The sequence below is a fragment of the Callithrix jacchus genome, chromosome 7 (assembly GCF_049354715.1).
Source record: "Callithrix jacchus isolate 240 chromosome 7, calJac240_pri, whole genome shotgun sequence".
In the NCBI taxonomy this organism is placed as follows: Eukaryota; Metazoa; Chordata; class Mammalia; order Primates; family Cebidae; genus Callithrix; species Callithrix jacchus.
Genome location: NC_133508.1, coordinates 156473661 through 156500418, shown reverse-complemented (window position 1 = coordinate 156500418; position 26758 = coordinate 156473661). Strand labels below are relative to the sequence as shown.

At 35.4% G+C, this 26758-nt stretch overlaps 1 long non-coding RNA gene across 1 annotated transcript; it reads right to left on the bottom strand.

The window, feature by feature from the left end:
• Positions 1–265: 265 nt before the first annotated feature.
• Positions 266–22504, bottom strand: LOC128928263 (uncharacterized). The gene is made up of 3 exons (XR_008473126.2): positions 22365–22504; positions 5556–5643; positions 266–1702 (listed from the first exon to the last, which is right to left on the bottom strand). It is a non-coding gene; the product is annotated as an uncharacterized LOC128928263 (long non-coding RNA).
• Between the last annotated feature and the right edge of the window lie 4254 nt (positions 22505–26758).

Here is a 26758-nt window from a genome sequence, read left to right as displayed (position 1 = left end):
ATTGCATTCCGCTTCCTTCTGTTGCGGTTTGATTGCATTCCCCTTCCTTCTCTTGCGGTTTGATTGCATTCCCCTTCCTTCTCTAGCGGTTTGATTGCATTCCCCTTCCTTCTGTTGCGGTTTGATTGCATTCCCCTTCCTTCTCTTGCGGTTTGATTGCATTCCGCTTCCTTCTCCTGCGGTTTGATTGCATTCCGCTTCCTTCTGTTGCGGTTTGATTGCATTCCCCTTCCTTCTCTTGCGGTTTGATTGCATTCCGCTTCCTTCTCTTGCGGTTTGATTGCATTCCCCTTCCTTCTCTTGCGGTTTGATTGCATTCCCCTTCCTTCTCTTGCGGTTTGATTGCATTCCGCTTCCTTGTCTTGCAATTTGATCACTATGCTGCATTTTGTCTTCTTCTTTATTTGCTTTTCTTTATATTGTTATCACAAAGGTATGCATCCCCAACTATTAAATTAGTCTTACCTCTTATGTAAGCTTCATTTAATGGAAGCATTCTACGTATTCTTTTGTGACTGACTTATCATTGTTGCGTGATGTGTTTCTGAGAATTCATCCACACTGATGCATCGCATCCTTTAAACTTCACGGCTGCAAAATGTGCTTATTGTATGGAGAAACATAATTTAGTACTTATTCGTCTCTTGATGGACGTACACATTATTTCCAGTATTTTACTAGTATAAGCAATACTAACACGGATTTTTTTGTACATGATCTCAATTGAAGTTTCCTGAGGAATATCTCCAAAAGTAGAATTGCTGACCATGTAGCACATGCAAATATTGATCAGGGAATGCAAAAATGTCCATTGGACTGATTATACCAATTTATTATTCAACAGTGTATGAGTTCCTGTTGTTCCGTACCCTACCAGCAATTGGAATTGTCATATTTTATAGTTCTGGCCAACTCAGCCAGTTTTAATTTGCATTTTCTAATTATTAATGAGGCTGAATAGCTTCAGATATAATTATTAGCCATTCATGTGTTCTTCTGTAAATTACCTGCTCATGTCTTTTGTTCATTTTTAGGTTGGCATGTTTGTCTGTTTTCTTATTTATAAATTATATAATCATTTTTTAGTTATATGTGTTACAAATATATTTGTCAGGTCTATGGCTTATCTTTTTACTTTATGACATCTTGTAGTGGAAAATAGTTCTAAAGTTTAATGTAAAACTTTTTGATATTTATCAAACAATTTTCTTTGTGGTATTTTGAGTGTTCTACATTAAAACTCTTCCTATCTTATGGTCAGAAAGAAATTCTATTATATTGATTCTAAAAATTTAATAGCTTTGCCTCTCAGATTTATCCTAATTCCACTGGATATTTTGAAAGCATTTTTTATTGCAAAGTATTCTCACATACAGAAAAGTGCATGACATGTAAATGCACAGATTAGTTGTCACAAAGCGATCACTGGGGTAACCACCATTGAAAAAAACATAAGATGCCAGGACTCCAGAGTTCCTCCCCTCTTCCTGTTATGGCCTCTCCCAACTCCTACTCCCTGCCTTCCCCACCAGGTCTAACTACTATTTTGACTTAGAACCCAATAATTTTGTTTTTACTGTTTTCAAAGTTCAGGTAAATGCAATCAAAAGGTGTGTATCTTCTGTGTCTGTCTTCAGTATCATGTTTTGATGTCCACCCACGTTGTTGCATTTAACGGTAGTTCATTCACTTTTGTTGAAATCTGAAATATATTGTTAGATGGATAAAATAAATAACCACAATTTATCCATTCTGCTGTAGATGAATATACATATTATCTCCAGTTTGAATTATTACCAGTGTGAACATTTTTACACATCTTCTAGAAAACAGGCACCACATTTATTCTGGGTGTATACCTCGGAGAACTGCTGGGGAATAAAAACGCGTATGCACAGCTTTAGTACGTACAGTCAGAATTTCCTTAAAGGGTTGTACCAAATTAGAAAATCATCCACGTGGATTAGGGCTTTAGTTGTGCCATATTCGTGCCAACACATGGTATTGTTAGTCTTTTTGACTTCAGCCATTTCGATGGATATTTAGTGTTTTTTTATTTAAATCTGCAATTCCATAATTATTAATAAATATGAGCACTCTTTAATATGTTTATTGCCCATTTGTATACCTTCCTCCTTGAAGTATCTATTCAAGTCTCTTGTACAGTTTTTATCGAGTTGCCTGATTTTCTTTCTTTCTTTTTCTGTCTATGACAAACTCAACTTTTATTTTAGTTAACCTGTAGTTTCAGGGGTACGTGAGCCAATTTGTTATATAGATAAATTGTATGCCAAAGGATATTTGGTGTACAGATTATTTCAGTACCCAGGTAATAAGCATATTACCCAGCAGGTCTTCTTATTGAAATATTTACATGTTGGATACCTGTACTGGATTATATATTGAAAATAGGTACAACTCCTTTGTTAGTTATGTACGTTGCATATATCTTCTTTCCATCTGTGGTAAGCCTTTTCATTCTCTTATTGTTATATTTTGATTATCAAAAGTTCTCACATTTACATAATTCAGTTTATCACTATTTCCTTTATGGTTTGTGCTCCTACGATATTTTCTAGTTTTATTTTTTATTAGATTTATAACACACACAAAACCGCTTTTTCTGTATAATGTAAGGGAGAGTTATTTTTATTTAATATGGCTAAATGATTGACGAAACCCCATTTTTGAAAAGATCATTATTTCTCATGCGCCAAGTGCATATATCACACCTGGTTCTGTTTCTCGGTTCCCTTAAAGTTTTAGTTGTGTATGTGTCTATCTCTATATCAAAACCATATATCCTTAATTGCTTTAACTTTATAACTTGTCTTTTTATCTGGTAGGGAAAATCTAGTACTCTTGGCCTTTTTTTATGCCATGTAAATTGTAGAATCAACTTGCTAAATTTCATAAAAACTTTTGAGATTTTTGGTAAAATCACCATTAAATTTGGCAAGAATTAATTTCTTTATAATATGGCTTCCCCTTCTGTGAATTCAGCATATATCTCCCTCTCTTTGAATATCCTTTAAGAACTGTCAATATAATTTACTTCATAAATTACTTACACATCTAAAAATATTATCTTATAATTAGCTGCTGCTGTTTTAAAGGGCATACAGGTTGAACATTGCTAATCCAAAACTGTGACATTCAAAATGTGCCCAAATCCAAAACTTTTTGAATGCCAACATGACACCACAAGAGGAAAATTCCACACCCAAGCTCGTGTGACAGGTTTCAGTCAAAATGAAGTTAAAACTTCATTTCATGTATGAAATTATTTAAAACACTACATAAAATTACTTGCAGGCTGTGTGTATAAAGTGTATAGAAGGCATACATTATGTGTTTAGACTCGGGTCCCATCCCCAAGATTCCTCATTATGTAAATATATAAATATAAATACATGAATAAATATGCAAATACTCAAAAATCCCAAGTGATCTGAAATCCAAGGCACTTCTTGGTCTCAAGCATTTTGAATAAGAGATACTCAACCTTTGTGTATAAAAATGCAGATAACTTTACATTGATTTTATACCTGACAAATACAGTTTTATCTTTCCTCCTACTAACATTTATAGTTCTTATTTTTTCTACTGACAAGGATCATCAAGGATTATATGATGTTGAATAGAATTGATGATATCAGACTCAGTTTAAAGAAATTTTTTTAGTATTTTACTACTAAATAATACGGAAGCCATAAATTCAATGCTTGATAGCAAAGTAAGGTGACTACACGTAACAAAAATGTATTCTACTCAGGTGATGGACACTCTACATACCCTGTCCTGGTCACCATGTATCACATACATGTAACAAAATTTCACATGTACCCCATAAGTGTGTACAAATAAAAATGTGCTACTGAATATAATATTAAAGTTTTTTTTACAAATATTCTTTATTATATTAAGAATATTCTTTTTAATTCTTGGTTTAATGAAAGTTCTAATCATGAGTAGATGCTGGGTATTGTCAATGTATTTTTCCCCAGCATCTATTGAAATGAATCATGTAATTTTTCTTGCTTACGTTAAGATAGATTACATCAATAGATTTTTTTTTTCCAATGCTGAACTAACCTGAATTCCTCAATATTTACATTCTATCATAGTGTATTACTTTCCATGCACTACTAACTTTAGTTGTTAATATTTTGTTTAGAGTTTCGGCATATATAATTATGAATGATTGCGGCCTGTAATACTTCTTTCTCATTTTTTTAAATTGTTCTTTTCTGGTTTTGATATCAAATGTTTACTCCGCCATAATTGTCCATTTTGTTCCGTTAATCCGCAAGACATTTGTAGTATTAATGTTTTCTAATACGTGACTATTCTGTAAGAGTTACCTGCAAACATTTGGGGCTTGTTATTTTTTTTCTAGGATGTTTTTAAAACTGCAATTTAATTTCTTCATTGGTTATAAAACAATTCAGGTTTTCTATTTCTTCTCAAATACAGGAATTTATATTTTTTCTAAGAGTTAAATACTTTATCTATGTTTTCAAATGTATGGCCTAAAGTTATTTGTATTTTTTAAAATATCTTTTCATCTCTACTACAACTGTAGTTAGATTATACTCTTTCAAAGTCTGGTGTTTATTCCTTCTTTCTTTTTTTCTTTATCTTAAGATTCTTTCTTTCTTTCTTTCTTTCTACGTTGTGGGCTCATTCTGTTTATCCTTTTTCTTAATTCTTAAATTATATGCATAGAACATTAATTTTCAGGAGTTCTTTTCTTCTAATATAAGCAGGTAAATCTATCAATTTCCTTTTAACCACCACAATTAGCTATATGCCACAATTTAAAAAAATCTATTAGGGGATCTAGAACTGTGTTTGAAAAATTCCAGTGTGAAAATAAACGAAAAACTCACCAAAAAATTTAAAAACAATTTTTAAAATTTTTAGTTAAATTTAAAAACTATCTTTAAATAAAAAACATAACTACACTGAAAAAAAATTTATTTTCTTTCTTTAACCAGATGAAGAGGGAAAAAGGGGGAGAATTTTTTAAAAGGAAACACTCCGAGTACAATTTTATAGGCTACAGAAAAATACTGTAGACAAATATTAGACTCTTAGGCATGCTTCTTGCATCTTTATGGTTTAGCAACTCTGAAACTGCTTTGTGGATATCCTAGCTTGAGCAAAAATTAAATATGTCATAGATAATAAGAAGCATATTTTTCACAGTTGAAGAAGTTATGCATCAAAGGAAAATACGTAATGAAACTGTTGGTGCTGAATTAGAACTAAATCTTTCACTATAAACTCACAGTTTAATGCAGGTAAAGGTACAGATACAAACACAGATATTGATACAGTTATGTTCAGTGGTGTGTTTATGTATAGACACACATATATTTATATATACATATTCTTATTTCTTAGATCTGTCTGCTGACAGGGCCTACAAGCAGTAGTACATATTTGTTACAAAATACTTTTTCCGCTAAAAATGAACCAGAGATCCTTGGAGAAATGGTTTATTCCAGGCTTGGGTTGTAGAAGTTAAAAACGAGCTTGAAATATCTTACCATTTCAGAAAGTATGGTAGCACTTGAAGAATGATGATCATTTCAGAGGACACAAGAGAGAGCATGAAGCGGCTTCTACTGCACAAGCCTATGACAATTTTAAGCATTCTGTTAAATAATAATAGTAAGGAAAAAGCTCTTATTTATAGTCAAATGTCAACTAATAAATGTAGAAAGAATATAGGGATTATAAAATCATTATTTGGTAACAGTAAAAATTGATTAAGGGGAAGAGGAAGTACAAAAACTCAATGCAAAAATGAGCAAAAAATCTTATCAGAAACTTTATATTAAATATATAATAATTGAAGGCCCACAAGTTAAACCTACACCAAAACATTTATATTAGCATCAAAAAGAATAAAATATTTTAGAATAAACCTAACCAAGGAGACTAAAGACTATACAGTGATAACTACAAATGCTGCTGAAAGAAATTAGAGAAGACACAAATAAATGAAAAGACATCTGTGTTAATGAATTGAAAGACTTCATATTGTCAAGATAGTAGTACTATTCAAAGTGATCAACAGATCTAATACAATCCCTACCAAAATCCAACATTTCTGCAGAAATGGAAGAATCATTCTAAAATTTATTTCACATCTCAAGAGATCCTGGAGAGCTAAAACAATCAAAAAAAGAACAAAGTTAGGAGTCTTATAATTCCTGATTTCAAAACTTACTACAAAGCTACAGTAACCAAAACAGTATGGTATTAACAAAGAAATAGACATATAGACCAATGGAATAGAGAGACCAAAAATAAATTCTTGCATATATGATCAAATGTTTCTTAACAAAAATGTAAAGACCATTTAATGGGTAAAGGACAGTCTCTTCAAAAAAATGTTGTTGGAAAAACTGGACATCTATGTGCGAGATTATGAAGCTGGACCTTTACTTTATACAAGAAAATAACTCAAAGTGGATTGATGACTTACACACAAGAGTTAGAATTATAAAACCCTTTGAAGAAAAATAGGGGAAAGCTGTATGATATTGGATTTCTCAATTTCTTACATATGACACCAAAGACACAGGTAACAAAAGTAAAAATAGACAAGTTAGACTCAATCAAAATTTAAAACTCTGTGCATCAAGGACACAATTAATAGAGTGAAAAGGCAACCTACAAAATTGGAAAAAATATTTGCAAATCATATATCTGATAAGAGGTTAATATCCAGAATATATAAAGACCTATTACAACCCAAGCCAAAACATATATATAACCCAATTTTTCAAAAAGGACAAAAGCTTTGAGTAGACATTTCTCTAAATAGTATATACAAATTAGGGAAATGCAAATCAAAACTTCAATAAAATACCACCTCTTATTCATTAGGATGGTTATTATCCAAAAAATTTTAAGAAAAAAAAACCCATAAAATAACAAGTGTTAACAAGGATGTGGAAATCAGAAACTAAAGATAAGTAAAATATTTAAAAATTGAAATGTATTCCTTTTTACACTGTTAGATATTTATTTTTAGGTTAAAGAACAAATGGAGAGGAATAAAATTACTTCAGTCATACAGTTTAGTCATAGTATAAATTTATCCCTTTGAAGACATTTTTGTTGTATTAAAATTCACTTAGTTATTAGATAGTTATTTACATAAGTCAGATATTTCTCTATCATAAAAATGATCACGTCAGAAAAGTTATTGATGTTATTATTTTATCTAATAATGGTATACCTCGCATATTTGACACCTGGAGAAAATCCTTTTTAACACTCTCTCCTTTATATGGCAAAATTATTTTCAGTAACGGTCATGAAATAAAATAACAATGGTTAGAAAAGCAGGGGAGATATTGTTGAGATGTCTCACAGACCTTAGGATTTAACTTTTAGGTTTAGAGCCATTTATAAAGTTGAATGTTCATTTTCTGTTCCAGTATCTATAGTCTATAGCCAAAACAAAATAATTATTTCAACCTTGAAAATACTGCCGTGTTCTCACTGTTTGGTAAGGATTTCTAAAATCATGAAGCCTTCATGTGTGGGGTGCTTCCTTTGCTCTTTTTTCCTTGTCTTTGAACTGCAGAGAAGAGTCCATATGTATTCTGGAAAGGTTCTCTTCCTCTCTTAATCAAATTAACTCCTGCCCTCTGGAAACGGCATTGATCATCACTAATATCAAATTAGATTAAAGTATCATCCACTGTCTCTTCTTCATCAGTGTCTCTGCTTTATTAATGCCATTTTCTTCTCCATTAAAAAAAATCCTCAGTGATATTTGCGAACATTTCTTTCTCTTTCTTGTCAATGCTTGTAGAAGATAATTCTTGCTGTCTTTTATGCCAGTATCATCTGAATCCTGTGTTTCTAGTATCCACGTTTAAATGTACCAACTTGGACTTATTTAAAACTTTCATAAATTATATGCAGTGCTGAAGGAATTATCTATTTCAGGCTAGTTATAGACATCGCTTCAGTTGACTCCCCTTTTGCTTTAAAAAAAATTATCTGTTGAGCTCCACCGGGTTTTTGCTCTTTCATGTAAGTGTGGGTTGTTTTTCTCCAAACTTCTTTATAAAATTCAAAAAAAGTATTTAACAGTTTCTAATTTGGAACAATATTCTAAATGACTGAGAGGTCCTCCAAATTCCTATAGGACAAAAGTGCACAATTCAGTACTTTTATATTAACCTAGCAGTTTTAGCTCTGATGCTTATATTAAAATTCTATGTAAAATGTGTTATGTAAATAACTGTCTAATAACCAAGTAAATTTTAATACAACAAAAATGTCTGCAAAAGGAACAATTTATACTATGACTAAACTGAATGACTGAAGTAATTTTATACCTCTCCATTTGTTCTTTAACCTAAACATAAATATCTAACAATGTAAGAAGGAATACATGTCTCTGCCCATTATTCATTTGTGGCAAAATATTCTTTGATAATGTAAAGAAATAATAAGGCAATCTATGTCCATTAGATTTGAAAGACAGTTTTTGAGCAGCATATGACCAGCTAACCAGTCACTAGGAATTTTGTTTTCAATATTACTTGTATGTATGAAACTTTTCATTACACTAAAGTGCATTATTTTCTTGAGAAAGTATCCTTCATTGCGAGGTTTAACATTAAAGTAATCTGTTGAAATCCCAAAAAAAAAAAAAGGAATACATGCCAATTTTTAAAGATTTTACTTATCTTACTTTAGTTTAATTTAGTTTTGTGCAGGTTTGCTGCATAGATATATTGTGTGATGCTGAGGTTTGGGTTTCTAATGATCCTTTTGCCTACGCAGCGAACAGAATACCCAATAGGCAATTTTTCAGCCCTTCTCTCCTCTCTCCCTCGCTGCCTTTGGACTCCGCGGTGTTTATTGTTCCCATATTTGTGTCCATGTGTACCCAATGTTTAGCTCCCTCTTATAAGTGAGAACATGCAGTATTTGGTTTTCTGTTTCTGTGATAATTCACTTAGGACGGTGGCTCCAGCTGCATTTATGTTACTGCAAAAGCATGATTTTGTTTCTTAAGACAATATTTTTCAAGGCTATATGAAAGTGTCACATATGAACTAAAATTTCTACATTCCCAAAATGAATATTACACCTCACAAGTTCACTGTTTTGTTGTTTAAAATCTAAACAAAATAACTCCATGAAGTCATACCAAATGACAAAGTTGCAAAACTCGAGTTCTGTTTCTTCATCTTTACAATCACAGTGTTAACATCTATTGTTTTGAATTACAGTTTAAATGCAGGAATATATAGCATTTAGGAGTTGTATACAAAATTGTACTTAAATGCACTCTATACCAAAATTTATGAATTTACCTTTAGAATGAATTTATACTGAAATATAAATTCATTGAAATATAAATTATATTGAAATATATATAGAAATGGTCAATTCTTTAACTGAAGTACTCCACATTAACTCTTTTATACAACAATATTTACTAAATGGTACTTTTTGAAAAGGTGCTTATTTGAAAGTTAAATATGTATTATTAAAATCAATACTAATTATAGCAATTGTTTAGAAATTAGGACAATATGAGATTGGGGAAGAAGTGTCTTTTATGTTGTTATTTTATTTTATTTCATTTCATTTTTTATTATACTTTAAGTCCTGGGATACGTGTGCAGAATGTGCAGTTTTGTTACATAGGTAGACATGTGCCATGGTGGTTTGCCACACCCATCAACCTGTCATTCAGGTTTCAAGTCCCACACGCTTTAAGTATTTGTCCTAAAGCTGTCCCTCACCCCTGACAGGCCCTGGTGTATCATGTTCCTTTCCCTGTATCCATGTGTTCTCACCATTCAACTCCCACTTATGAGTAAGAACATGCAGTGTGTGGTTTTCTGTTCCTGTGTTAGTTTGCAGAGAATTGTGCTTTCCAGCTTCATCCATGTCCCTGCAAAGACATGAACTCATTCTTTTTTATGGCTGCATAGTATTGCATGATAGATAACGTGCCACATTTTCTTTATCCATTCTATCACTGATGGGCATTTGGGTTGGTTCCAAGTCTTTGCAATTGTAACTAGTGTTACAATAAACATACATGTTCATGAGTCTTTATAGTAGAATAATTTATACTCCTTTGGAGATGCACCCAATAATGGGATTGCTGAGTCCAACGGTATTTCTGTTTCTAGATCCTTGAGGAATCACCGCACTGTCTTCCACAATGGTTGAACTAATTTACACAAAAGCGTTCCTATTTCTCCACATCATCTCCAGCACCTATTGTTTCCTGACTTTTTAATGATTGCCATTCTAACTGGTGTGAAATGGCATCTCCTTGTGGTTTTGATTGTCATTTCTCTAATAACCAGTGATGATTATTTCTTTTTCATATGTTTGCTGGCCACACAAATGTCTTCTTTTGAGAAATGTCTGTTTATATCCTTCACCCACTTTTTGATGGGTTTGTTTGTTTTCTTGTAAATTTGTTTAAGCTCCTTGTTGATTCTGCATATTAGCCATTTGTCAAATGAATAGATTGCGAAATATTTTCTCCCATTGTGTAGGTTGCCTGTCCACTTTGATGATAGTTTCTTTTGCTGTGCAGAAGCTCTTTGGTTTAATTAGATCCCATTTGTTAATTTTGGCTTTTGTTGCCCTTGCTTTTGGTGTTTTAGTCATAAAGTCTTTGCCCATGCCTATGTCCTAAATGGCATTGCCTAGTTTTTCTTCTAGGGTTTTTGAGGTTTTAGGTCATACATTTAAGTCTTTAATCCATCTTGAGTTAATTTTTGTATAAGGTGTAAGGAAGGGGTACAGCTTCAGTGTTCTACATATGGCTAGCCAGTTTTCCCAGTACCATTTATTAAGTGGAAAATCCTTTCTCCGTTGCCATTTTGTCAGATTTGTCAAAGATCAGATGGTTGTAGATGTGTGGCATTATTTCTGAGGCCTCTGTTCTGTTCCATTGGTCTATAATTCTGTTTTGGTACCAGTATCATGATGTTTTGGTTACCGTAGCCTTGTGGTACAGTTTAAAGTCAGGTAGCGTGATGCCTCCAGCTTTGTTCTTTTTCCTTAGGAATGTCTTGGCTATATGGGCTCTTTTTTTGGTTCCATATATAATTTAAAGTAGTTTTTTTTTTCTAATTCTGTGAAGAAAGTTAATGGTAGCTTTATGGGAATAGTATTGAATCTATAAATTACTTCAGGGAGCACAGCCATTTTCACAATATTGGTTCTTCCTATCAATGAGAATGAAATTTTTTTTTCCATCTGTTTGTGTCCTCTCTTATTTTCTTGAGCAGTGGTTTGTAGTTCTCCTTGAAGAGGTCCATCATGTCTCTTCTAAGTTGTATTCCTAGGTATTTTATTTTCTTTGTAGCAATTGTAAATGGGAGTTCACTCATGATTTGGCTCTCTGTTTGACTATTATTTGTGTATAGGAATGCTTGTGATTTTTGCACATTGATTTTGCATCCTGAGACTTTGCTGAAGTTGCTTATCACCTTAAGGAGTTTTGGACTAAGATGATGGGGTTTTCTAAATGTATAATTATGTCATCTGCAAACAGAGACAATTTGACTTCCTCTCTTCTTATCTGAATACCATTTCTTTCTTTCTTCTGTCTCATTGTCCTGGCCTGAACTTCCAATACTATTTTCAATAGGAGTGGTGAGAGAGGGCATCCTTGTCTTGTGCTAGTTTTCATAGAGAATGCTCCCAGCTTTTGCCCATTAAGTGTGATATTGGCTATAGTTTTGTCATAAATAGCTCTTATTATTTTGAGATGTGTTCCATAAATACATGATTTATTGAGTGTTTTTAGCATGAAAGGGTGTTGAATTTTATGGAAACACTTTTCTGCCTCTATTGAGATAATCTTGTGGTTTTGCCATTGGTTCTGTTTATATGATAGATTACATTCATTGATTTGTGTATGTTGAACCAACCTTTTATCCCAGGGATGAAGTTCACTTGATTATGGTGGATAAGCTTTTGATGTGCTGCTGGATTCATTTTGCCAGTATTTTATTGAGAAGTTTTGCAATGATGCTCAGCTGGGACAATGGCCTTAAATTTTCTTTCTTGTGTCTCTGCCAGGTTTTGATATCAGGATGACACTGGCCTCATAAAATAAGTTAGGGAGGAGTCGCTCTTTTTTTACTTTTGAAATAGTTTCAGAAGGAACGTACCAGCTCCTCTGTTAGAATTTGACTGTGAATCTCTCTGGTCCTGGGCTTTTTTTGGTTGGTAGGCTATTAATTACTGGCTGAATTTCAGAACTTGTTATTGGTCTATTCATGGATTTGACTTCTTCCTGGTTTAGTCTTATGAGGGTGTATGTGTCCAGAAATTTATCCATTTCGTCTAGATTTTCTAGTTTATTTGCATAGAGGTATTTACAGTATTCTCTTATGGTAGTTTGTATTTCTGTGGTATCAGTGGTGATATCCCCTTTATCATTTTTTATTTTGTCTATTTGATTCTTCTCTCTTTTCTTCTTTATTAGTCTGGCTGGCAATCTATCTATTTTGTTAATCTTTTTAAAAAACCAGCTCTTGAATTCATTGATTTTTTTGAAAAGTTTTTCGTGTCTCTATCTTCTTCAGTACTGCTCTGATCTTAGTTATTTCTTGTCTTCAGCTAGCTTTTGAATGTGTTTGCTCTTGCTTCAATAGTTCTTTTCATTGTGATGTTAGGGTGGCAATTTTTGTATTTCCCAGTTTTTGATGTCGGCATTCAGTGTTACAAGTTTCCCTGTAAACACTGCATTAGCTGTGTTCCAGAGATTCTAGTATGTTGTGTCTTTGTTCTCATTGGTTCAAAGAACTCATTTATTTCTACCTAAATTTTGTACCAAGTAGTTATTCAGAAGCAGGTTGTTCAGATTCCATGTAGTTGTGCAGTTCTGAGTGAGTTTCTTAATACTGAGTTGTAATTTGATTCCACTGTGGTCTGAGAGACTGTTATGATTTCTGTTCTTTAGCATTTGCTTAAGAGTGTTTTACTTCCAATCATGTGGTCAATTTTAGAATAGGTGTTTTGTGGTGCCGAGAATAATGTATAATCTGTTGATTTGGAATAGAGAGTTCTGTAGACGTCTATTAGGTCCTCTTTGTCCAGAGCTGAGTTCAAGTCCTACATATCCTTGTTAATTTTCTGCCTTGTTTATCTGTCTAATATTGACATGGGAATTTTAAAGTTTTGCAGTATTATTGTGTGGGAGTCTAAGTCTCTCTGTAGGTCTCTAAGAATTTGCTTTATGAACCTGGGTGCTCCTGTATTGGGTGTATACATATTTAGGATGGTTAGCTTTTCTTGTTCCATTGATCCCTTTACCACTATCTAATGCCTTTCTTTGTCTTTTTTGATCTTTGTTGGTTTAAAGTCTGTTTTATCAGAGACTAGGATTACAACTCCTGCTTTTGTTTTTTAATTTCCCTTTGATTGGTAAATATTTATTCATTCCTTTATTTTGAGCCTATGTGTGTCTTTGCCCATGAGATGGGTCTCCTGAATAAAGCACACCAGTGGGTCTTGACTCTATCCAGTTTGCCAGTCTGTGTCTTTTAATTGGGGCATTTAGCATATTTACATCTAAAGTTAATATCATTATGTGTGAATTCGATCCTGTCATCATGATACTAGGTGGTTATTCTGTGCATTAGTTGATGCAGTTTCTTCACAGTGCCATTGGTCATTACATTTTGGTATGTCTTTGCAGTGGCTGGTACTGGTTTTTCCTTTGCATATTTAGTTCTTCCTACAGGAGCTCTTGTAAGGGAGGCCTGGTAGTGACAAAATTCCTCAGTATTTGCTTCTTCGTAAAAGATTTTATGTCTCCTTTGCTTATGAACCTTAGTTTGGCTGGATATGAAATTCTGGGTTAACAATTCTCTTCTTTGAGAATGTTAAATATTGGCTCCCACTCTTTTTGGGCTTGTAGGGTTTCTGCAGAGAATCTGCTGTTAGTCTGATGATTTTCCCTTTGTAGGTAATCTGACCTTTCTCTCTGGCTGCCCTTAACATGCCCTTCCCAAGGGGTATCTTAGTGGTGTTTTCTGTGTTTCCTGAGTTTGAATGTTGACCTATCTTGCTAGTTTGGGGAAGTTCTTCTGGATAATATCCAGAAGTGTGTTTTCAACTTGGTTCCATTCTCCCAGTCACTTTTGGGTACACCAATCAATTGTAGGTTTGGTCTTTTCACACAGTCCCATATTTCTTGGAGGTTTTGTTTGTTCCTTTCCATTCTTTTTTCTCTAATCTTATCTTCACGCTTCATTTCATTAAGTTGATCTTCAATCTGTGATATCCTTTCTTCTGCTTGATCGATTTGGGTATTGACACTTGTGTGTCCTTCATGAAGTTCTCGTGCTGTGTTTTTCAGCTCCATCAGGCAATTTATGTTCTTCTCTAAACAGGTTATTCCAGCTAGCAGTTGCTGTAACCTTTTATCAAGGATCTTAGCTTTCCCACAGTGGGTTAGAACATGCTCCTTTAGCTCAGAGGAGTTTGTCATTACCCACTTTCTGAAGCCCGCTTCTGTCATTACATCAAAGTAGTTCTCCATCCAGTTTTGTGCCCTTGCTGGCAAGGAGTTGTGATCATTCGGAGGAAAAGAGGAATTCTGGTTTTCGGAATCTTCAGCCTTTTGGTGCTAGTTTTCCCTCATCTTTGTAGACTTATCTACCTTTGATCTTTGATGCTGATAGGCTTTGAATGGGGTTTGGGCGTGGGCATCCTTTTTGTGGATGTGACGTTATTACTTTCTGTTTGCTAGTTTTCCTTCTAAAGTCAGGCCCCCTCTTCTGTAAGTCTGCTGGAGTTTGCTGAAGACTCTATTTGCCTGGTATCATCCAGACCCTATTTGCCTGGTATCACAGAGGAGGCTAAGTTGGAAATGCAGGAATTGCCTGCCTTCTGCATTGGTCTTGCTGAGAGCTACAGACCCTTGAAGCTATTTGTATTTGACCAGCTTGCCGGTCTCCTGAGCAGGAAGAAGTATCTTTTTATTGATATTCTTTAAAAGTGCCAGCACAGAGTGATAATTTTTAAAAAGATTAACTTCGAGGTATTATTATTTTGTTTATGAATTATCTTCAAAAAATGTATCCCCTATTGGCTGGACCAAGAGTGACCTGCCCCCAATGTCCCATCCTATGTATTCCACTATTAACAAATAATATTCAAATCGTTTATTAAATTGATGTCCCTATTTCCTTTTTTTCTTTATTTCTTTCTTTTTTTGAGACAAAGTTTCACTCTTTTCCTCAAGGCTAGAGTGCAATGGCATGATCTCAGCTCACTGCAACCTCCACCTCCCAAATTCAAGCAATTGTCCTGCCTCAGCTTCCCAAGTAGCTGGAATTACAGGCATGCACCACCACACCTATTTTTTGTATTTTTAGTAGAGATGGGGTTTCATCATGTTGGTTAGGCCAGTCTCTAACACCTGGCTTCAGGTGATCTACTCACTTCGGCCTCCCAAAATGCTAGAATTACAGCATGATCCACTGTGTCATTTCTTCAAATATATTTTCTACTTTCTTGTCTCTCTGCTATCCATTGGTACTCAAATACATGTATACTAGACTTACTGATATTATTCCATGGGTCTATTCATTTCCCCTGCCCCCAATTTTTCTCTCTGTTCTCTAGATTAAACAATTTATCTTCAAGTTCACTAACTCTTCCATTATCTCCATTCTGTTGTTAAAACCATCAAGTAGATTTTTCAAGTATGGCATTTATTCAGTTCAGTTCTACTTGTTCCTTTTATTTCTCTGCTAAGAATTCTTACAATGTATTAACAACAAAAAGATCTTAGCAGAGAAATAAAAGCATAGTTACTTAGCATAGTTGCTTAAGATAGTTGCTTTAAAATGCTGTCTATTAATTCCAACATTTGGGTTATCTCAGGAATGGTTACAAACTGTCTTTTATCTTAGGAACTAGTCTGGGTTTCCTGTTTCTTTGTATGTCAGCCAATTTTCAATTACATCATGGATATTGTGAATAATAAGTTGTAGGCATTCTGGATTCTATTATATTCCTCTGAAGAGTGCTAATCATGTGTCTACATGTGTTTTAACAGGCACTTAATCTGAATAAATCCATACTGAAAACTTTGTATCCCTACGGTGAGTGCTGGCTTAAAAAAACCTCCGTTCAGTTCTTTACCGGGATGTTTGGCATGTGCCCTCAAATACATAGTTCAGGAGTCAACCAGAGGTTAGGCCAAAAGTTATTCAGAGAATTAGGAATACTCTCTCTTTGTCATTCTCCTTTCCAAAATTTCTCCCCTCATTTTCCAGCAACTGTGGTTGTTCCAAATTCTGTCCTCTGGTTATTCAGACCAACACGGCTACAGTTTTCCTATCCGTTTTGGCTGTTCTGCCTGGTGCAGCTTCAAGCTTGATTTCATAAAAGCCATAAAAATAGGAAACTCAGGTCATGCCACGACCTTCTAGACTTTATCTTTCACTCAAATTCTTCTTGGAGAAGTCAGAATATTCACATAGTGACTGTTTTTAAATCAAATGCAAATTCCCCAAGAAACTAAACTTTAGTATTATTACTGATTGTTTCTGCCACACTCCTGGAGATATCATCCTTAAGCACTATACCAGATTTCACATTCCTCAGAGGCTTTCCCATCAGGATATGTGTTTAGTGGCTTCCTGCGGCGGCTGCGAAGATTTGGAAGCCCTAATCCTGGTCAGAGAAAGCAGAGATTCTGAGGGAAGAGGAAGTTCCTATGCCTATAACAGAATCAATGCTCCAGATCTTACTGAAACATAAAGTAGTAAGCCAAGCAACCATATGTGCAACAAAAATGTGCTGCACATGGATTGCTGGAAATTTGTTTTGTATTTAAAAACATCCAACTAGCTGACTATGGCCTAATTAATCTGGCATTATGAAGGGAATTCGCTATGACATTTAGCATTTCCAGTGACTTAGACATTGAGGCAAGACGTTTTTATTTTTTAGAAAGAGTTTTCTTTACCCTGACATACCTATTGACCCTGCCATGCTTGCTTCTCACCAGAAAATTCCTTAGTTCTGGAAATCTGTCAGGCTATGCCTTTCATTCACTAAAGTCATGTATTTGTGGACTTCCTTCTGCTATCTACCATGTTCAAACTGTGGACTCAGGGTCACAGGCCCAACCCTTTAAGTGAGAAGGGAGACTAACATCTCCAAGAACCCCATTTCTTCTTCAATCAGAGAATAGAATCAAACCCAATTGCCTTGTTAACCTTTGCTTCAAGAGCCAGACTGGTTTTCAGCCAGACCGTACATTATATAAATGTACCACATTCATTCTTCTACAATTGTTTTGTACTATCAGGCAATTGTCTGTGTCATCATCATAATACTTTAAAAAATACATTTTATGACTTCCATTTGTTTTAAATTTAATGTATTATTCATGCAATAAAATGCACAGATCTTGAGTATTACAGGTCTTTGTATGAACATATATTTTTATTTTTTCTGGTGTAAATACTTAAGTGTGAGGCTGATGGTTCATGTGATAAGCGAACGCTTAATTCTATAAGAAACTACAAAATTGTTTTCCAAATTGACTGTGCCATTTTATAATTGCACCAGAACCTATGAGATCAAGCTGCTCCACTACGTCCAACGTTTGGCAATGTCCGTCTCGCGAGCTTCAGGCAACGCAGCAGGGTCTAGTGTATCATGCAGCTGTAATGGCGCACGGCAGGTGGCATGGCTCTGATGATTAATTACAATATGCATCTTACACATGCCGATTTGCCATTCATCTGCCTTCTGCTATGAGTGACATTAAATCTCTTGCCCACATCTCAACTGGATTGTCTGTCTCACTATTTGTCTGTAAGAATTCTTTATATATTCTGGATACAAGCTGATTTCCAGTATTATATTCGTAAATAATTTCCCCCTCTCTTTGGTAGCCTTTTCATTTTATTCATGATTATATTTTAGAGCACAAATGTTTTGAATTTTGATAAAACCCAATTCATTATTATTTTATTTTATGGTTAGTGCTTTTGGATACTATTTAAGAAATCTTAATTCAAGGTCACAAAGATTTTGTCGTTCTCTTCTAGAAGTGTTGTGGTTTTAGCTATTACATTTAGATCAATTATACATTTTGAGTTGATTTATATATATTCATATATATTATATATATAAATTATATTGTTTTACATATATAATTTATATATATATGAACTCATATATTTCTGGTGGAATTATAAAATGGTACAGTCAATTTGGAAAACAATTTTAGAGTTTCTTATAGAATTAAGTATTCACTTATCTTATGAACCATCAGCCTCACACTTAAGTATTTACCCCAGAAAAAAATAAAAAAATAATATTGATTTATATATATTCATATATATTATACATATAAATTATATATATTATTTTATATATAATATATATGATTATATATAAATCAACTCAAAATGTATAATAGATCTAAATGTAATAGCTAAAACCATTATATATAAAATAATATATATAATTTTTATATACTATATATATATATGGCACAAAGTAAGGGTCTAGGTTCACAGTTTGCTGTGTTGACATCCAATTGTTCTAATAATGGCCTGGGAACACAGGAAGCTTCTCCGCCTCTCAGAGATCTGCAGTCACACCTACTCCAATGAGATCTCAATGCTGGCCTTTGGGAACTGTCCTCCATTCAAAGTTTGTCTTTACTTGGGACGTCTCCCTTAGCCCCAGGGTATGTTTTGGCATTCCTTGTTTATCTTATTCTATACATCTTATAGTTACTTTTTTATCATGGCTTAATATTTCTTTATCTAAACTTAATGTAATAGACTAAAATCAACCAGGAATTACACTGAATTGTGTTGGACTGTATTTATTTCTCTTGATGAATTGATCCTTTTGTAAGTCTATTTTGCATGTTATTGATATAACCAAGCCACCTTTCTCATGTGTATTGATTGCATAATGCATCTTTTTCCATTGTGTTAATTTCAAACTATCCATGTCATACTGAAAGTATGTTGCTTACAAATAACACATATTTCATTTTACTTTCTAATGCAGTTATCAATACAGCTAAATTTTAGTGTCATCTTGCTCTTTGTTTTCTATTTGTGGTATTTATTTACTGTTACTGCTGTTCTTCCTTTTCTCTCCTTTTCAACCTTCTACAGATCTTTTATTTTTCAGTGTTTAGTATCCCTTGTACTGGATTCTCGGCATACTTTTCTATTTTATTTGTTAAGTGATTTCTCTAGGGTTTTGAATCTACCACAGTCTGTCAATTACATCACATAATGTATAATGTGAGAACCCTAAAACAGTATTCTATAATCACCCTTCTCCCATTCCCTTTGCTATTATTATAAATTTTACTTTTAACTGTTTTAAGTCGTGTAGTACATTATTATCGTTTTTGCTTTAACCAGACAATAATGTTTTGATAAATTATGAAATGAAGAAAATGTCTCTTGTATTTGCCCACAGATTTGCCCTTCTCAGTACTCTCTAGATCCATTGATACCATTTTTGTCCACCCTGAGGAACTTCCATTAGTAATTCCAATAACATAGGTCTTCTGGAAAAGAAATGTCTTCACTCTGTTTAACCAAAAATGTCTTCCTTACACATTCATTTTGGAGCATATTTTCACTGCAATTGAAACTGTGGATTGACTTTTTTTCTAGCAATTTCAAGGTCTCATGCTATCATCTGGCTTCTGTCATTTTAGATGAGAAGTTATTAGCAAATCTTGTTCTGTTCTATGTGCCTTTTTCTCTGTTTTTAGGATTTTATCGTTATCATTGGTTTTCAGCAATTATATAAGTGCTTCTATCAGTATGTCTGTTTAAACTGCTAAGAGTTTATTGAACTTCTTGAATCTGTGGGTTTATATTTTCATCAAACCTGACAAACATTCCACTGGTGCTTTTTAAAGTATTTTTTACCGGGTATTTCCCTCATCTCACCTTGTTCTGGTTCTCTACAGATATGTTAAACTGCCTCATTTTGCCCACAAGTCACTAACCCTCTGTTCACTGTCCATTCTTCTGTCAGACATTTTTTTTCCTATATGCTATAGTTCGCCTAACGTCCATTGTAGTGTCTTTGAATTAAGCGATCTTTTCTTCTATAATATCTAATCTAATCATAAGCCCATTTAGCACGTTTTTCATATCAGATATCATGATTTCTGGTTCTAAAATTCCCATTTGGATCCTTTCCTTAACTCTCCATTTTCCTACTGATATTCCTATTTGTTTTATATTTATGATCAAAGTTTTTCTTTAAACACATGAGAACATTTATAATAGATAGTTAAAGCCTTAGTGTGTTAACTGTGTCAATTTGTTTTATTATTTTTATTTTTCTTGTACATAGTGCTCATTTGGACTGTATTTGTTAGAGTCCAAGAAATGGCTACATCAGACAGGGATAACTCATCTCCAGGACAGATGGAGCAAAGCCTCAATCAGATTTCCCAGTATGGAAGGCACTTCTATCTCTTCTTTCTCAGAAGAGAGGGATGAAAGTGGAGATTACCACACAGGCTCTGGCACTTTCTCAGAATGTTCCTCAATTCTAAACTTTTCCCCATCATAATGAGCTAGAGAGGCAGCCATTGTGCAATAATGCACAAATGTATAATTGTGCATTATTACACTTGACAAGAATAAGCTTACTTCAAAAATAGAGCCAAAATCTTCCCAATGGTCTTGTAGGATAGGTATTTTTATCCCTATTTATTAGTCCATTTTTACACTGCTATAAAGAATTGCCCAAAACTAGGTAATTTATAAGGAAAGAGATTTAATTTACTCACAGTTCAGATGGCTGGGGAGGCCGCAGGAATTTACAATCACGGCAGAAGGCAAAGAGGAAGCAAGGGGCCTTCTTCACATAGTGGCAGGAAGGAGAAATGCTGAGTGAAGTGGGAGGGGCCCCTTATAAAACCAACAGCTCTCACGAGAACTCACTCACTATCACAAGAACAGCGTGGGGGAAAACATCCCCATGATTTAATTACCTCCACCTTGTCTCTCCCTTGATACCTGGGAATTATAATTCAAGATGAGGTTTGGGTGGGAACACAAAGCCTAACCATATCACGTATGTCATAAAAACTATCTGAAGCTCCAAACCAGGCCTGTCTTTCGCCCGATCTTATGTATTTGGTATGATGCACACTACCTCTTGTCTCTAAATGGCTTGCATATGAATACTGAAGACCCACAAGACGGTCTTGATTTAATGTATGATCAGTGCCTTTCATAAGCTTACATACTCTTGGATCAGATGTGCAACCTTCATTTCTATTAGACTTGCCAGGTATCTAGTGTAGTCATCATATATATACTGTTAAAACAATTTATAGACATTTTTCTGAGACCATTTATGGTCATGATTTCTTCCCTCAATTTTCTTTTCTTCTTTATTCGGAAATTCTACTGAGAAAGGGGCTTGATTCACCAGAATCTCCACTTCTCCACAATATCCTTAGAATGTGAAATGAATTCCCTGAAAGTTACATAGTTCCAGAAATAAATTATTGAAAGGACATCAAGATACCACCACCTTTCTAATTTGGTAGGGTAAGAGATACCCAAGATGCATTTGGTCTCTGATGTTGGTAACTTTTTCCACATATTTCTACATAGCTAACTAGCTTTCTTAGGTCAGTTAACACACAACCTTTCTTAATGGAAAGAAATCATAGGTTTGGTTGCCTGACCAATTAAATGTATATTTCTCTGGAGATATTTCTGCAGAAGAGGATACTTCTTACCCAAGGATTGTCATAAAATTTGATTCTTGCTTTTGATTCAGCCTGATCAGTGCTCAGTCTGAGTCACTCAAATGTCTGCCACCCTGAGCTTCAACTCCCCCGAAGGACTGCATAAAGTGAGCATTTCAGACTGTGCTCTTCTTGGCTGTGAAATCTTTCCTTAATGGTTGAAAGAGTTTCAAGAAAGCCTCACAAGATGAATCAGTTGTTGACTCAAGTTCAGCAAGGCCTGGAGATTTTTCTGTAAATCTATTCTGTAAGGTTAGCTCTCGAGTTGCAATGAGGTTAGGCTATTAGATATTCTAATAAGAACCCAACTTGTACATTCCCATTAAAGATTAATTTGGCTGCCTTGCAACATCTGTGTTCTGCTGACTCCTATCTGTTCCCCAGGCTGCAGGGCCAAACTCATCCATCATCACAGACAGGCACTTGGAAACCACCCCTTGCTGTTGCTTTCATATATCAAAGAATGAGTCAACTCAGGCAGGGAGGCTCCTAGAGTAGCCTGTCCCAAAGGCTCTATCTCAGAAGCCCCTTTCCAGGCTTCCCCACTCACCTTTGGGGCTGAATCTTGTAAAGGCACCAACACAGTTGAGTACTTGAAAGCACAGCAAATGGGACATGCTGAAAGGTGGCTTTGCAGAGGCATTACAGCCACCCGGAATCTGGAGACATTTCTACCATAGCGTCTCACCCAAAATAGCACTTGGTGAAATTTAACCTGAGGACCGTTGTCGAAAACAAGCGTGAGTATTTTAGTTAATGTTTGGCAGGCAGCCCATGTGTGAGCATGGATTCACCGCAAGGCCCAGTGAGAGGTTTCTGAACCTGGCTGCATCCTAGGCTTCTGCCCTAAAATTTTCCTTGCTAGTTGACAGAGTGCAGCAGGTGAGCAGGGAATCATTCAAAGTGTACAGCTAAGAGTCTCCCAGGAAGCTGAGGGAGATCGCACTGGCCTTGGCAGACTTCGGAGCCACCACTCCACACACTGGGCACAAACACCCCAAAAAGGCTCTCTGCATGGGCATGGCTGATTACCCAATGTACAATCTGCTTGTGGTGCCCACACCCTCAGAGGGAGAACCTTGATCTGCTATCAACTATGCCTGTTACAGATAGGTCAGCTGCTGCAGGTACAGGCAGCTATGAAATACAGCCAGAAGTGCAATACGTAATTCAAGTGAAGCAATGCAATCAAAGATGCAACAGACAGCTTAGGGAGGTAAGAAGTTTCTGGAAATCGAGGTAATCAAACTCTGGTTGATACAGATAAGGAAACTGTGCAGAGGGTTCAAGCATCACATGAATCATTTTAAAAAATTGTCTTTGAGGACTCTCTCAACTTTGAGATAGCATAGTCTCGGCATTCTGAGAATCCTCCATTACAAGCGTGTATCATATGCATTCTCCCTCTGGGGGTCTCAATTAGAATACACAAAAAAGCACAGAAGGCCTTTCTGCACTTTTGCATAAATTGACTTGTTTGTGTGCAAAGGGGCATACGTGGACAAGTGAGGGTGATTAATGAGCCTGTAAAACTTCACGTTGTAGTTTAAGTAACTTGATAACTCCTAAAACCAGACCACAAAAAGCCATTTTGACACTTCTTCTTTGTTTTGTTGAACTGAATACATGAAGAGGGCTCCCTAAATAAAATTGCCCTTGGGGAAAAATGAGAGAAAACTTAGAAGATTACAAAAGAAGACTGAGTAAGCGTAGGGCGTGAAATAGCATGCTTGTTTCTCAGAAATTTTACTGTACTTGTTAAAATACAGAAGGAAGACAAGGAGGCTGGGAGTAGAAAATCCATTCCCTGACCACAATTGTCCTTCACATAGGGTACCGAGAATTGAGCTGTCTCGTGGATGTAAGCACACAGGCCTTTCCCTAGTCCAGTCTGCTAGTGTATCTGCTGCTTCTGGGCAGCAAGTGATTTAACGTCCACTCCACTTACTGTATTTACTGCCTCTTACTCTTTAGTGAACCCAGGGCCTTCAGCAGGCATGGATCAATGAGGGGGCATTCACTGTCTTCCTGCATTCGACAAGGAAGAAAGAGAAGAAAGTTATGCCCATTCAGTATGATATTGGCTGTTGGTTTCTCATAAATAGCTTTTATTACTTTGAGATACGTTCCATTGATACAGAGTTTATTGAGGGTTTTTAGCATAAAGGCCTGTTGAATTTTGTCAAATGCCTTCTCTGCGTCAATTGAGATAATCATGTGGTTTTTGGTTTTGGTTCTGTTTATGTGGTGAATTACGTTTATAGACTTGCGTATGTTGAACCAGCCTTGCATCCCTGGGATGAATCCTACTTGATCATGATCAATAAGTTTTTTGATTTGCTGTTGCAATCGGCTTGCCAATATTTTATTGAAGATTTTTGCATCTATGTTCATCATGGATATTGGCCTGAAGTTTTCTTTTCTTGTTGGATCTCTGCCAGGTTTTGGTATCAGGATGATATTGGTCTCATAAAATGATTTGGGGAGGATTCCCTCTTTTTGGATTATTTGGAATAGTTTCAGAAGGAATGGTATCAGCTCCTCTTTGTGTGTCTGGTAGAATTCGGCTGTGAACCCATCTGGACCTGTGCTTTTTTTGTGAGGTAGGCTCTTAATTGCTGCCTCGACTTCTGCCCTTGTTATTGGTCTATTCTTGGTTTCAGCTTCCTCCTGGTTTAGGCTTGGGAGGACACAGGAGTCCAGGAATTTATCCATTTCTGCCAGGTTTACTAGTTTATGTGCATAGAGTTGTTTGTAATATTCTCTGATGATGGTTTGAATTTCTGTGGAATCTGTGGTGATTTCCCTTTATCATTTTTTATTGCATCTATTTGGTTATTCTCTCTTTTCTTTTTAATCAATCTGGCTAGTGGTCTGTCTATTTTGTTGATCTTTTCAAAAAACCAGCTCTTGGATTTATTGATTTTTTGAAGGGTTTTTCTTGTCTCTATCTCCTTCAGTTCAGCTCTGATCTTAGTTATTTCTTGTCTTCTGCTGGGCGCATTCCCTTTGAAATCTGGCACTAGACAAGGATGTCCTCTCTCACCACTCCTATTCAATATAGTACTGGAAGTTCTAGCCAGAGCAATCAGGCAAGAAAAAGAAATAAAGGGTATTCAAATAGGAAAGGAGGAAGCCAAATTGTCTCTATTTGCAGACGACATGATAGTATACCTAGAAGACCCCATTGCCTCAGCCCAAAAACTCCTGAAACTGATAAACAATTTCAGCAAAGTCTCAGGATATAAAATCAATGTGCAAAAATCACAAGCATTCCTATACACCAATAACAGACTTAAAGAGAGCCAAATCAAGAATGAAGTGCCGTTCACAATTGCTACAAAAAGAATAAAATACCTTGGAATACAACTCACAAGGAACGTAAGGGACCTCTTCAAGGAGAACTACAAACCACTGCTCAACGAAATCAGAGAAGACACAAACAGATGGAGAAACATTCCATGTTCATGGTTAGGAAGAATTAACATCATGAAAATGGCTATACTACCCAAAGTAATTTATAGATTCAATGCTATCTCCATCAAGCTACCATTGACTTTCTTCACAGAACTGGAAAAAACCACCAGGAACTTCATATGGAACCAAAAGAGAGCCCACATAGCCAAGTCAATTCTAAGCAAAAAGAACACAGCGGAGGGCATCAGACTACCGGATTTCAAACTATACTACAAGGCTACAGTAATCAAAACAGCATGGTACTGGTACCAAAACAGAGATATAGACCAATGGAACAAAACAGAGGCATCGGAGGCAACACAACATATCTACAACCATACAATCTTTGATAAACCTGACAAAAACAAGTAATGGGGAAAGGATTCCCTGTTCAACAAATGGTGTTGGGAAAACTGGCTAGCCATGTGCAGAAAGCAGAAACTGGACCCCTTCCTGACACTTTACACTAAAATTAACTCCAGATGGATTAAAGACTTAAACATAATACCTGGCACCATAAAAACCCTAGAAGGAAATCTAGGCAAAACCATCCAGGACATAGGAGTAGGCAAGCACTTCATGAACAAAACACCAAAAGCATTGGCAACAAAAGCCAAAATAGACAAATGGGACCTAATCAAACTCCACAGCTTCTGCACAGCAAAAGAAACAGTCATTAGAGTGAATCAGCACACAACAGAATGGGAAAAAGTTTTTGCAGTTTACCCATCTGACAAACAGCTGATATCCAGAATTTACAAAGAACTCAAACAGATTTACAGAAAAAAACACACAAGCCCATTCAAAATTGGGCAAAGGATATGAACAGACACTTTATGAAAGAAGACATATATGAGGCCAACAATCATATGAAAAAATGCTCATCATCACTGGTCATCAGAGAGATGCAAATCAAAACCACATTGAGATACCATCTCACGCCAGTTAGAATGGCGATCATTAAAAAATCTGGAGACAACAGATGCTGGAGAGGATGTGGAGAAAAAGGAACACTTTTACACTGTTGGTGGGAGTGTAAATTAGTTCAACCATTGTGGAAGACAGTGTGGCGATTCCTCAAGGGCTTAGAAATAGAAATTCCAATTGACCCAGCAATCCCATTACTGGGTATATATCCAAAGGACTATAAATCGTTCTACTATAAGGACACATGCACACGAATGTTCATTGCAGCACTGTTAACAATAGCAGAGACCTGGAATCAACCCAAATGCCCATTGATGATAGACTGGATTGGGAAAATGTGGCACATATACACCATGGAATATTATGCAGCAATCAAAAAAGATGAGTTTGTGTTGTTTGTAGGCACATGGATGAATCTGGAGAACATCATTCTCAGCAAACTGACACAAGAACAGAAAATGAAACACCGCAAATTCTCACTCATAGGCGGGTGATGAAAAATGAGAACACATGGACACAGGGAGGGGAGTACTAAACACTGGGGTCTATTGGGGGGTATAG